Here is a 12,109-nt window from a genome sequence, read left to right as displayed (position 1 = left end):
CCGCGTCCGTAGAGAGGCCGCTCCCATGGTGGAGAGACCGCGCCCCTGGCGAAGAGGTCGGGCCCCTGGTGGGGGTCACGCCCAAGGCAGAGGCCGCGCCCAAGGTAGGGGTCATGCCCACGGTAGAGGCCGCACCCATGGTGGAGGTCGCACCCAAGGTAGAGGTCGCGCCCAAGGTGGAGGTCGCACCCATGGTCGAGGTCTCGCCCGGATGGTGTCTGAGTTGGTTCTCCTCTGGTCTTGGAGCAGGTCACTTCGTGGATCGGGATATGTGGCAGTCTCTGATTGGTCCGTACAATCTTGGGTTTATCATTTGCCCCCCACTCTCTTAGAACGGAGTGTTCAAGAGAATAATGCTTTCATGTAGTGAGGGGTTTCTTGCGAATATGATTCTCTTGAGGGGCGTGCCCATAAATCTTCTAGTGAGGTGGGAGAGGTTGTAGGTTCAAACTTCTCCTCCTACTTTTTCCTTCTTCTTTTTGTGTGTGGATATATATATCTCCTTCCCTCTTTCTTCTCTTTCACTTTTCACTTCTTACTTTTTCTCCTCATCTCTCTCACTTTTTGTCTCCTACTTTTTTGAAATCTTGTCTCTTCCTTGCACTTATCTGACCTTTGTCTTTTTGGTGCCCCTCATGTGTTTGTCTTTACGCAACATAGAGTAATGTGCCCTTTTTGTTGGCTTTTTCTCTTTTGGTCCTTGGACTTGGTGCATGCATAGTGCTTGCTTGGTGCTTTGTTTGGTGCTTACTTGGTGCTTTGCTTCTGGCCACGCCCATCGTGTGATTGCCTTCATTCGTTCAAGGTTTCGCCCTGTCCAAGTCTGAACTTACTTAAACCCGGTTCTGGTTTGGGTCGTGCCCGAGGTCACGCCCATCACGCAGGAGGCCGCGACCATGGTTGCGCTAGAGGCCGGGCGCGCCCGTAGTCACGCTGGAGGCCGCGTCCGTGGTTGCGCTAGAGGCTGCGCCCTTAGTCACGCCGGAGGCCGCGCTTGTGGTCACGCCAGAGGCCGTACCCGTCACGCCAGAGGCCGCGCCCGTGTATCCATTTGAGGTTTTTTTTTTTTTTTTGGATGTCCCCTTTCGTGAATTACCTCTCATGGATTTGTTGGTTAACCCTTGCAGCTGGTCTACTTCCTTCAGTTGTCAGCTTCTTGTCTTCGGGGGAGATCACTTTCTGAGTAAGTAATCTACCCTAGTGTTGTTCATGTCATCTTCTAGTGACTCTGATCCTGCTACGGTCGTGGTTGGATCCTCGGGGGAGCCTTCCTCTGGGTCGCCTTCTCTTGTGGATACCCCATCTTTAGTGCCTTCCCCTAGTGCAAGTGATGGGGAAGTGGGACCTTCCAGCACCCTTAGCCCTGGTAGAGGTCTTAGGTCTTCTGGGACGACGCCTACTGCCGCTGGCCCCGCTAGTAGGTCGGATCATGTTACTAGTATCCTAATCCCTTCAGATTTGGTCTCCCTTCGCCAGGAGTACCATATTCCTTCAGATGTTGTGCTTCGTACTCTTGGACCCAACGACTATGCCTTCTCTCATTGGGCGGACGAGATCTGTCTCTATCGCACTTTCTTCTGCCAGGGTCTTCGCTTTCCTGTTCCTCGTTTTGTCGAGTTAGTGTTAGAGCACTGGCACCTCAACCTTGGGCAGGTATTGCCCAATTCTTGGAGGGTTATTCTAGGCTTTTATGTGTACTTCGCCCGTATGGGGCGCGCTGCCATTGTTCCCCTGTTCTCCTATTTTTACCTGTTGAAGAAGGGGGACGGTGGATGTTACCACTTCGCTCGTCGCGTCTTCAAGGGACCTTATTCCACTTTGGAGCTCCTCGAGGGGATCACTAGTGCAGTGAAGTATTAGAGGGATCGCTTCTTTTTTGCTATGGTCCCCCGATGCTCACTGCGGTCCACCTGGGAGGTTATCGACCTCAAGAGGGTCAACCACGGCCTTGAGTTGAGTGATTCCGAGGGCGACTCCCTCAAGCTATGTCTGGGATGTGATCCATTCAACGTCCGGGAGCTAGACTCGGAGGCCTTCCTATTCCTTTGGAAGCTGAGTCCCGGTAAGACTATTGTCCTCTGTATTTGATCTTTTATGTTTGTCTCCTTCTCTCAGTGCCTTGGCTATTACCTTTATCTAACGTCTTCATTGGATATTGCTGTGCAGTGGATCTTCGATCGGATATTAATGTCTTCAGCGACAACCTGCGGAAGAGGGCCGCCCAAGGTGGTTCATCTTCTGGTGGGAAGGCTTCTGCGACCCCTAGACCTTCCTCTACTACAGCCGCTGGTGCTAAGCAGAAAGGGGGTCCTGGTGCGCCCAGTGCTATGAGGAGTGGTCCGCGAGTTATCCTCCCGAAACCACGGCCGACTGTTGATGGTCCGAGCTCTTCCCTTCCCCCTCCTGTTGTCGCACAGGGAGTGGCCTCTTCCGTTGGTATGTCCGCCGATTCGTCACCTCCATCGACTGTTGCTCTGCCGACCCCGTCCATGCTGATGCTCCCTTGGGAGCTTCAGGAGGGTGCGGCCTTGACGTGCCCAGGTGTGCCTCGGGAGTGGTTGGATCTGGGGAGGCTTCCTGCTGAGCGTGCAGCCTTTCAAGGGATGAGTGACCCGGTTCTAGTGTACTCTCTTTATCAGGACTTGGCTTCAGTGAGTCATACTTCTTCATTTTTTATCTTCAGTATTATTGCGCGATTGGCTTCTGATGCTCTTGTTGTTCACAAGTTCAGCATTGTACTACTGAGGCGATACTTCGTCTCGAGCAGAGAGTGTTCCAGGAGATCTTGCAGACTCGCAAGGTACATGGCATGGAAGAGAGCTCCAGGAGCATCGGGTCGCTCGAGAGGAGGCCACCATTCAGGTAAGGAGGCTGGCTGAGGAGCTCAGAGCCATGTCTTCTCGATGAGGGGTTGTGGAGGCTGAGAGTTCGGCTGAGATTCGTGTCTTGGAGGCGGAGATTCGAGATCTGAGGCAAAGTCGTGAGGTGGAGTTGGCTGAGGCCGGCAAGCATGCTGTGGAGGAGTTCCGAAAGTCTTCAGAGGTTACGGATTGGTTCTACAGAGAGAACCAGGGGATATACGATGCGGGGATCTAGGACTTGGCTACCTATGTCCTTGAGGAGACCCCTGGCTATGACTTCTCTCGATTCGCGGGTGTTGCGGCCTTGACCTCAGTCACCGCAGTGTCCTCTGATGTTCCCGTGGGAGAGAGCACTGTGGTGCCCGAGGAGGGCGTTATTCGGCCTGATGAGGGCAGTGTTTCTATAGGGGTGGGTGCGACACGTCCGTCTGAGGCTGAGATGTCTTCTCCCCCCAAGGAGGATGTGACTCCCCCTGGGGAGGTTTCTTGACTTTTTGTAGATGTGGCGTTTGGGAACTTGTAAACTTTGAATTTTGATTCGTGATTACTGTGACCTTCTTTTCTAATCATAGGTAGTTGACTTCTTACCTTCTTCGAGTATTATTTCTTGTAGTTGATGCGTATGGCATGTCTTTAGTAGTTATTTGATCCTTCTTACTTCGATGGTTCCCGGACCTTGGTATTCCTTGGTGGTCTACGGACCTTGGTGGCATCACGCCTTGGTCTATAGACCCTAGGTGGCATTGCGTCTTGGTCTACGGACCTTGGGTGGCATTGCGCCTTGGTCTACGGACCTTGGGTGGCATCGAGCCTTGATGGTCTACGGACCTTGGGTGGCATGGAGCCTTGGTGGTCTACAGACCTTGGGTGGCATCGAGCCTTGGTGGTCTACGGACCTTGGGTGGCATCGAGCCTTGGTGGTCTACGGACCTTGGGTGGCATTGTGCCTTGGTGGTCTACGGACCTTGGGTGGCATCGAGCCTTGGTGGTCTACGGACCTTGGGTGGCATTACACCTTGGTAGTCTACGGACCTTGGTATGATGGAAGTGATCCGATTGAGTAGTAGAAGTAGACGTGTATTCCCGAAATCAACTATTTACTTCAAATAAAATTTCAAATTATCCTTGAAAACTGTAATGCATCTACTGCTAACATCTGACTACGCTACTGCTACTGCTGTTTCTACTCTCACTGGTAATATTTCTTCAAGTGCTCTGAGTTCCAGGTACGGTCTACCTTCTTGGCCCCTGGAGTTTTCAAGCGGTAGGTCCCTGGGCGTATCTACTTGGAAACTATATAAGGTCCTTCCCAATTGGCAGATAGCTTCCCTTCCTTACGTGGCTGCGATGCACTGGCCCTCCGTAGGACTAGATCTCCCTGGTGGAATAACCTCTCTCTTACTCTGGCATTGTAGTATTTAACTGTTCGTTGCTGATAAGCCATGTTCCTCAGGAGTGCCTTCTCGCGGACCTCATCTATGAAGTCCAAGTTCGCTCGCAGTCCATTGGGATAGGTTCGCTCATTGAAGTGCAGTACCCTGTGGGACATGGCGAGGACCTCTACTGGTGCCAGGGCCGCTGTGCCATACGCTAGGCGAAATGGGCTTTCCCCTGTGGGTGTCCTTACTGTGGTGCGGTATGCCCACAGAACACTTAGTAATTCCTCGACCCATTTCCCTTTGGCTCCTTCTAACCTTTTCTTAATTCCATCTAGCAACGTTCTGTTCGTCACCTCCACCTGACCATTAGCCTGTGGGTAGGCTACCGATACAGGTCGATCGTCAATGTTGTAACTCTGACAGAAGGCTCTGAACTTGTGGTTGTTGAACTGCTTCCCATTGTCTAAGACTATTATCCTTGGTACCCCGAACCTGTAGATGATGTCGTCATGGACGAAGTTCTCCATTTCATTCTCTGTGATCTTGGCCAACGGTTTGGCTTCTACCTACTTGGTGAAGTAGTCTATGGCGACCACCAAGTACTTGCGGTTGCCAGATGCCGTTGTGAAGTCGCCCAAGATGTCTACCCCCCACATCGCAAAGGGTATGGGATTAATGATCGACGTCAGCTTGGTGGCGGGAAGATGGGGCACTGGGGGGAACAACTGACATTGCTCGCAGGCCTTGACATACTGGATGGCTTTCTCTTGCATTCTTGGCCAGTAGAGCCCCTGGTGTAGGATTTTATAGGCTAGCACTCTTCCTCCCATGTGGCTTCCACAGATGCCTTCATGTACCTCTGCCAGTGCATACTGGGCTCCCTTGGGTCCTAGGCACCGAAGTAATGGTGTTGTGGCCCCCCTCTTGTACAGTACTCTGTCCAGGACGGTGTACTTTGCAGCTCTCATTCTTATCTTCCTTGCTTCGACCTTGTCTTCTGGTAAGACGTCGTTCTGTAGGTAGTTGAGTATAGGGTCCATCCAACTAGGTCCCTCCTCGATCTCATTGACTTGTTTCTCCTGGTATGTTGGTTGATGCAGTATTTCAACGTACACTGTACTGTCCAGGTTGAGGAGTTCATCATTGGCTAGCCTGGACAGGGCGTCGGCAGTGGTATTCTCGATCTTGGGAACTCGGACCATCTCGGACTTCTCAAGCCCCTCGATTAGTGCTCGGGCTCGGGCTAGGTATGATGTCATTCGCTCGTCCTTTGTCTCAATACTCTCCATTCACCTGGTTCACTACGAGCTGGGAGTCACTCCGGATGGATAGGTGTGTGACTTGAATGGCCTTAGCCACCCGGAGTCCAGCGAGTAATGCCTCGTACTCTACTTCATTATTGGATGCTGGGAAGGTGAACCAGAGAGCATACTGGATTCGAAATCCTTCGGGGCTGGTGAGTATGAAACCAACTCCGCTTCCTGTGGCGTTACTCGAACCATCCACGAACATCTCCCACGATCCTCGATCATGCTCTTCTGGCTCCTCTATTTCTGGCTCTGTCTCTGGTAAAGTGCATTCAGCGACGAAGTCTGCCAAGGCTTGGCCTTTGATGGTAGTTCTGGGTTGAAACCTGATGTCATGCTCACTCAATTCTACTGCCTAGGCTATCAATCATCCGCAAACATCTGGCTTGTGGAGTACCTTCTTTAGCGGTAGGTCAGTGAGGACTATGATAGTATAGGCTTGGAAGTACGGTCATAGCTTCCTAGCCGCGATCACCAATGCGTAGGCTACCTTCTCCATCCTTGTGTACCTGGTCTCTGCATCAATCAGGACATGGCTAACATAATAGATGGGTCTCTGTATCTTACCCTCTTCCCTTAATAGTACTGCGCTCACCGCGACGGGGGTCGCAGCCAAATAGATCTGTAGTCCTTCATTAGGTTATGGTCGCCCGAGCAGTGGTGGATTCTCGAGGTACTCCTTTAGCTCAGCGAACGCCTTCTGGCACTCCTCCGTCCATGTAAAGTCTTTCGGACTCCAAAGGTTCTTCAGCGTTTTGAAGAACGGCAGGCACTTGTCTCACGATCGTGACACGAACCTTGAAAGGGCGGCGATCCTCCCATTCAACCTCTGTACTTCCCTGGCCGTTCGAGGTGGTGCCATCCCTTGGATGGCCTTGATCTTGGAGGGGTTGGCTTCTATTCTGCATACTGAGACCATGAACCCTAGGAACTTCCCTGACGTTACTCCAAAGGCGCACTTTGCAGGGTTTAGCTTCATCTAGTTATTTCTCAGTACAATGAATGCTTCTTCATGTTGATCAGGTGTTGGTGGGCTTGGACGCTTTTGACTAGCATGCCATCTACGTACACTTCCATGTTGCGCCCAATCTGCTCCTCAAACATCTTGTTGACCATCCTCTGGTAGGTGGCCCCTACATTCTTCAGTCCGAACGGTATGACACGGTAGCAGTAGTTCTCCTTGTCTGTTCGGAAGGTGGTGTAAGATTCATCATCCTCATGCATGAGGATCTGGTTGTAACCAGAGTAGGCATCTATGAAACTCAGCATCTCATGTCCGACGACAGCGTCAATCAACAGATCAATCCTGGGTAGTGGGTACTCGTCCTTTGGGCATGCCTTGTTCAAGTCGGTGTAGTCGACGCACATTCTCCACTTCCCATTGGGCTTGGGTACCATGACCACGTTCGCGAGCCAGGTAGGGAACTCCTCTCTGATGAACCCAGATCGGCTCAATATCTCGACCTCTTCCTTGATAGCTGCTTATCGATCAAGGGCAAAATTTTGCCTCTTTTGCTGGGCGGGCTTCCTAGTTGGGTCTACGTGCAACCTGTGCTCTGCTATGGATCTGGGAATGCCTGGCATGTCGTCGGTCGACCATTCGAAGACATCTATATTGGCTTGGAGGAGGTGTCCCAATTCTTCTTTCCGTTCATCGCTCAATAATGAGCCAACCTGCACGACCTTGGAAGGGTCATCTTTGCTGAGTGGTCATGGGACAAGGTCCTCCACCGGCCTTCCTCTCTTCTCTGTTAGTTCATTTCTCTGGTCACTGACCAGGTTCTCCATGCATAGTGTCATCCCCCGTGTGTTGCCATTGTTTTTCTTCACGAAGGTGGCGTAGCATTCTTTGGCCTTCTTCTGATCGCCTCGGACTTCACCCACTCCGTTGTCAGTGGGGAACTTCATCTTCAGGTGGAGTGGAGACACGACACCTCTAAGGGCTATCAGAGATGGTCGCCCTAGGAGGCCATTGAATGACACCACTGACATGACAACCATGAAGTTTACCATGATGGTCACTTGTCGAAGCTGCTCTCCGAAGGTGACGGGTAGCTCTATGGTGCCTCTAATGGAGGCGGTAGCGCCTGAGAATCCATGGAGGTAGGTGGGCTCTGGCTTGAGTTGATCGTCTCCGAACCCAAACTTACGGTAGGCTTCCAGTGAGAGTACATCCACAGACGCCCATGTATCTATCAGCATCCTGTGTACGGGTCGATTGGCTATCTCTACCTGTACGACCAGGGCATCCTCATGTGGAAAACTCACACCTTCCAAGTCTTCATCCGAGAAGGAAATCACCGTCTCGGTCTTTGCTACCTTGCTTGGCTTCTCTGCTACTCCCACGAACCTGGCATGGGCCTTGGCCTTCCGAGTGGACTCTTGCCCTGGTCCTCCAAGTATAGTGAGGATGGGGGCTCCTTTGGTGCCACTAGGCTCGGCTGCATCCCTCCGCTCTTCTGGGCGGTCTCTCTCTCAATCTATCCTTCTTTCTTCCCTTCTGGGTTCTTCTCTTTCTCGATCGCGACCTCTGTCTCTTTGACCCGAACGGCCATCACGTCTCCCCTTCACGTACTTGTTCAAGCTCCCTGCCCTTATAAGTTGCTCTATCTCCCTCTTCAGTTGGTAGCAGTCTTCTGTATCATGTCCATTCTCCTTGTGGAAGAGACAGTACTTGTTGGGGTTACGCTTCTTAGGTCATGCTAGCATGGGTCGTGGCCAACGGAGTAGGTCACGGTCTTGAATCTACATGAGGATCTGAGACCTGGTGGTGTTCAGTGGTGTGAACTCTGGGCTGCTTGCTCTCTCACCCCTCTCTAGACGACGGTAGCTTCTCCCTGATGGGCGGTCGCCCTTCTCCTGTCGACGTTCAGTCCTTGATCTCTTACTTTCTTTCTGGTCATCTAGTGCCGACCTCTTATTGTCTTATGGCTAGGCCTCAATCACCTTCTTCCTAGCCTGCAGTACTTCGGCCATGTTGGCGAACTCATTACACCGCTCCAGAAGCTCCTTCATGGTCCTGATCTCATGACGTGCCAGGTCTTTGATCAAGTCCAAGTCTCTGATGGCCCTAGCCAAGGCTGCATGCTGGGTCTAGTCGTCTAAGTCTCGGACCTCCAAGGACTCTTTGGTGAACCTGCTGACGTACTCCCTGAGGGACTCCCCAGGGTTCTGTACCACGTTCAGTAGATTGATCGTGGTCTTCTTCTGCTTGATGGTGCTCTGGCAGCGGGTCACAAATTGTTCGCATAGCTCTACAAACGACCCAATCGACCGTGGTCATAGTCTGGAAAACCACGAGGTTGCTGCACCCTTGAGGGATGCAGGGAATGCTCGACAGGACACCACGTCCGATCCACCATAGAGGGTCATCAACCCGTTGAAGTAATTGATATGGTCATTAGGGTCGGTGGTACCACTATAGAGTTCGAAGGTGGGTAACCTGAACCTGGATGGCTGGATGGAAGTGTGACGGACATGATCTCTTCTGAGAATGGGTACTGTCCAGGGATCGAGTATGTCTCGCCCTTGGTCTGCTTCTTCAACCCTTCCAGCTTCTCGTCCAACTCTTGGAGCCTCTTGTCTAGCTCTTCATCCCGTGTTTATCCTTCACGTCTGACTAGCCGCTCGTTGCGAGCTTGTTCGCGTCCTCTCCTGGACGTCCCTTCACGTCTCGACTGTTGGTGAGAGGGTGAAGGGTCTCGTCGTGACGAATCTTATCTTGATCGCGAGGGGCTTGCTTCTCGATAAGTCCGACTTTGCTCTGGTACATGACTTCCTCCTAGTCGACCATCAAACATCGACCTCCAGATGGACCCTTCAGGGTTAGGTACCACGGATCGGTGTGATGGTGTTCTCCCCTGATTCAACCGTGCTGGAGGATCCGCCGATCTCCCCCTAGGTTGGGACGGCTCTCCCCGCTGCTTGGTGTGCCTCTCTAATCTGTCACCCCTGGGAGGGGACCTCCTGGGGCTCTATTCCCGTTGAGGATCCGTCCTACGATGGTGTGATGTTGTCTGCTGCCTTAGGTAGTCGCAGAAAAGTCGTTGATCCTCGAGGATCTGTCGCTGTAGGTCATTGATCTGACCCATAGTTGCTGGGGCATTGGGGTCAGGTACCACCTCCACCACCACTTCGTTGTTGGGTTCAACTACCGCAACTTCATCATCGTCTGGGATCTCCCTCTCCAGAGAGACATGGTCCTGGTCATTGGCTCTGCGACATGAGCTCTCTGGAGGAGGTGATCCATTCCCCTCCCTCGGGGCATTGTTGGTAGAGGGAGCGGTCTTCTTGCCTCGTGGTGCCATGGTTGAACAGATATGGAAACTGGCTAGTAAAGGTAATGGCTAACGTCGTTCCCACAAACGATGCCAATCTGTTGCGTCAAGAAATCGCTCAGCGGTCCTTCGAATGTCGTAACCTACAAAAGACCCTGGGTGACAAAGGAGAACCGGTGTGATTCCGGCCTAGGACTCTCTAATGCCTAAGTTAGATCTCTCTGAGCAAACAAATGAACAACTAGGATTCAAGATGGTTAATGGTTTTGCATACCTTCCTTTTTATAACGGAGTATAGCAGTGTAGAGTCCCAGTTTGATGGCAAGTAATCTATGTAGTGGATAGAGACCCTAAGTGGCAAGGCTCTTCCTTAGTTGGTCGTCTCCCTGCGGGAGGGAGTGTCCCAGTGGTGTTGGGATTCTTAATAGATAGATACCCGCGTATATGGTGATAGCTCCTTTGGTGTTTGAGTCTATCTGGGCGACGTGACTTCTAGGCGGTGGCCTAGAGTCCTGAAGGTGGCGTATGTCTATAGTGATGACTGGATCACAGGCTCGATGCCTCAACGTCCGTGTAGGTCCTATCTGGGGAGGTCGTGCCTGTGAGGCCGTGTCCGCAGAGAGGCCACTCCCACGGTGGAGAGACCACGCCCATGGCGAAGGAGGTCGCGCCCCTAGCGAAGAGGTCGCACCCCTGGTGGGGGTCGCGCCCAAGGTGGAGAGGCCGCGCCCAAGGTAGGGGTCGCGCCCACGAATAAAGAACCATGTACAAGTGCTAAGCCAACAAAGAAATTATTGGGTTGAGTATGGGATGGGTTTGTGAGCTTTGATGGTGCAATCAAAGTTGAAAATGTCACGAGTTTTGTCAATTCCTCAAGTGCTGCTGATGTTTGCCCAAAGAATCCGGATTTGTTAACAGACAAGAAGTTTGGAGAAGAACCATTGCGCCTTGGTGAAAATAAAATGGTGAAAGAAAAACGTAAAAAGAGAAGCTCTAAAAAGCCTCCAAAGCTACCATGACCTCCCAGAGGTCCATCACTGGATGCCGCTGACATGAAACTGGTCCAAGAGATCTCTGAGCTTGATATGTTGAAACGGGTCAAGATTGAGTACAAAGAGAGACGAAAGAGGTTGGAGCAAGGGCAGAGATAAGACCAAAAACCTCGCCGGCAAACACAACTGCTTTAGAAACCTCGCCGGAACCTTTCTTGAGAGTGGTCAGAGCAAAGAGAAACGGAAATCTCAGCCATGAAAGGGGAGAGAGAATGAAAGGGAAAGGTGAAAATAAAAACAGTGAGGAAAAGTTTAAAAAAAATAAAATAAGGATTAAAACTCAAAAGTGCAAAAAAAAATAAGTAAACTTTTTTATCTCAAAACGGATCATTGTTGGATCAGTCACATACAGGTAGATGTCAACCATCTAAGGGGGTAATGGAGCAACATGGAGCATGTCAAAAATGAAGCAGATATGAGTGACTAATTAAGATGTTTAATAGTACGAATCATCAGGTTTTTTCCTTTTTATTATTATTAATTTTTTTTCCTCCCTAATAGATCAGGAAGTAAACAAAATAATTTAATTGTATTAGTAATAGCAGTAGTAGTAGTAGTAGTAGTAGAAACTATACATTCCAACAGGAAAAGCAGGTTGTCTCACTCTTCAAGCCACTTGGCAAAATAGAAACCCAGCACGACCATCTCTTCATCACACCCTCCTTGTGTCTTCTTGCACATGTTAACTCGAGGATCAAAACCATACTCAGTTCAATTTAGTTATGGAGAGAGACACAATAATGGTAACAAAAGTTGTATACATTGGCTCTATTCCTTTTTCATTTGCACCTATTTAACTATTTTACAAAGGTCAAAACAAAAAAGCAGGAAAAAACTTAATTTTTACGGTAAAATTTTCATTTGCACCTATTTCACTATTTTACATCAAAACAAACGCAGCCAAAATACTAATTTTAACCAAGCATTTTCCTTCTACAAGAATTTCCCTGGAAACAAAGATAGAATCTTAGGAAAAAATATCTCATAAAAAAGAAAACCTGATCCAAAACCCCCATCCCATTGTCATTTCTTTAAACCTCGATCATTTATTTAAGCTATTTTCAAGAAATTTCATCACCTTTGAAATGTCATTATCATATGGTAGAATACCTGTTATGGATCACTTTATGCAAAAGATAGTACAAAATTCAATTAGGGAGTACAACAAACAATGAAATAGACAAGTTTATTTTAAAATTAAACCACGAGGCCAATGGGGCACAGAGCCAATAA

This window comes from Telopea speciosissima, chromosome 2 (assembly GCF_018873765.1).
Source record: "Telopea speciosissima isolate NSW1024214 ecotype Mountain lineage chromosome 2, Tspe_v1, whole genome shotgun sequence".
NCBI lineage: Eukaryota > Viridiplantae > Streptophyta > Magnoliopsida > Proteales > Proteaceae > Telopea > Telopea speciosissima.
Note: the sequence above shows the minus strand (reverse complement) of the source record.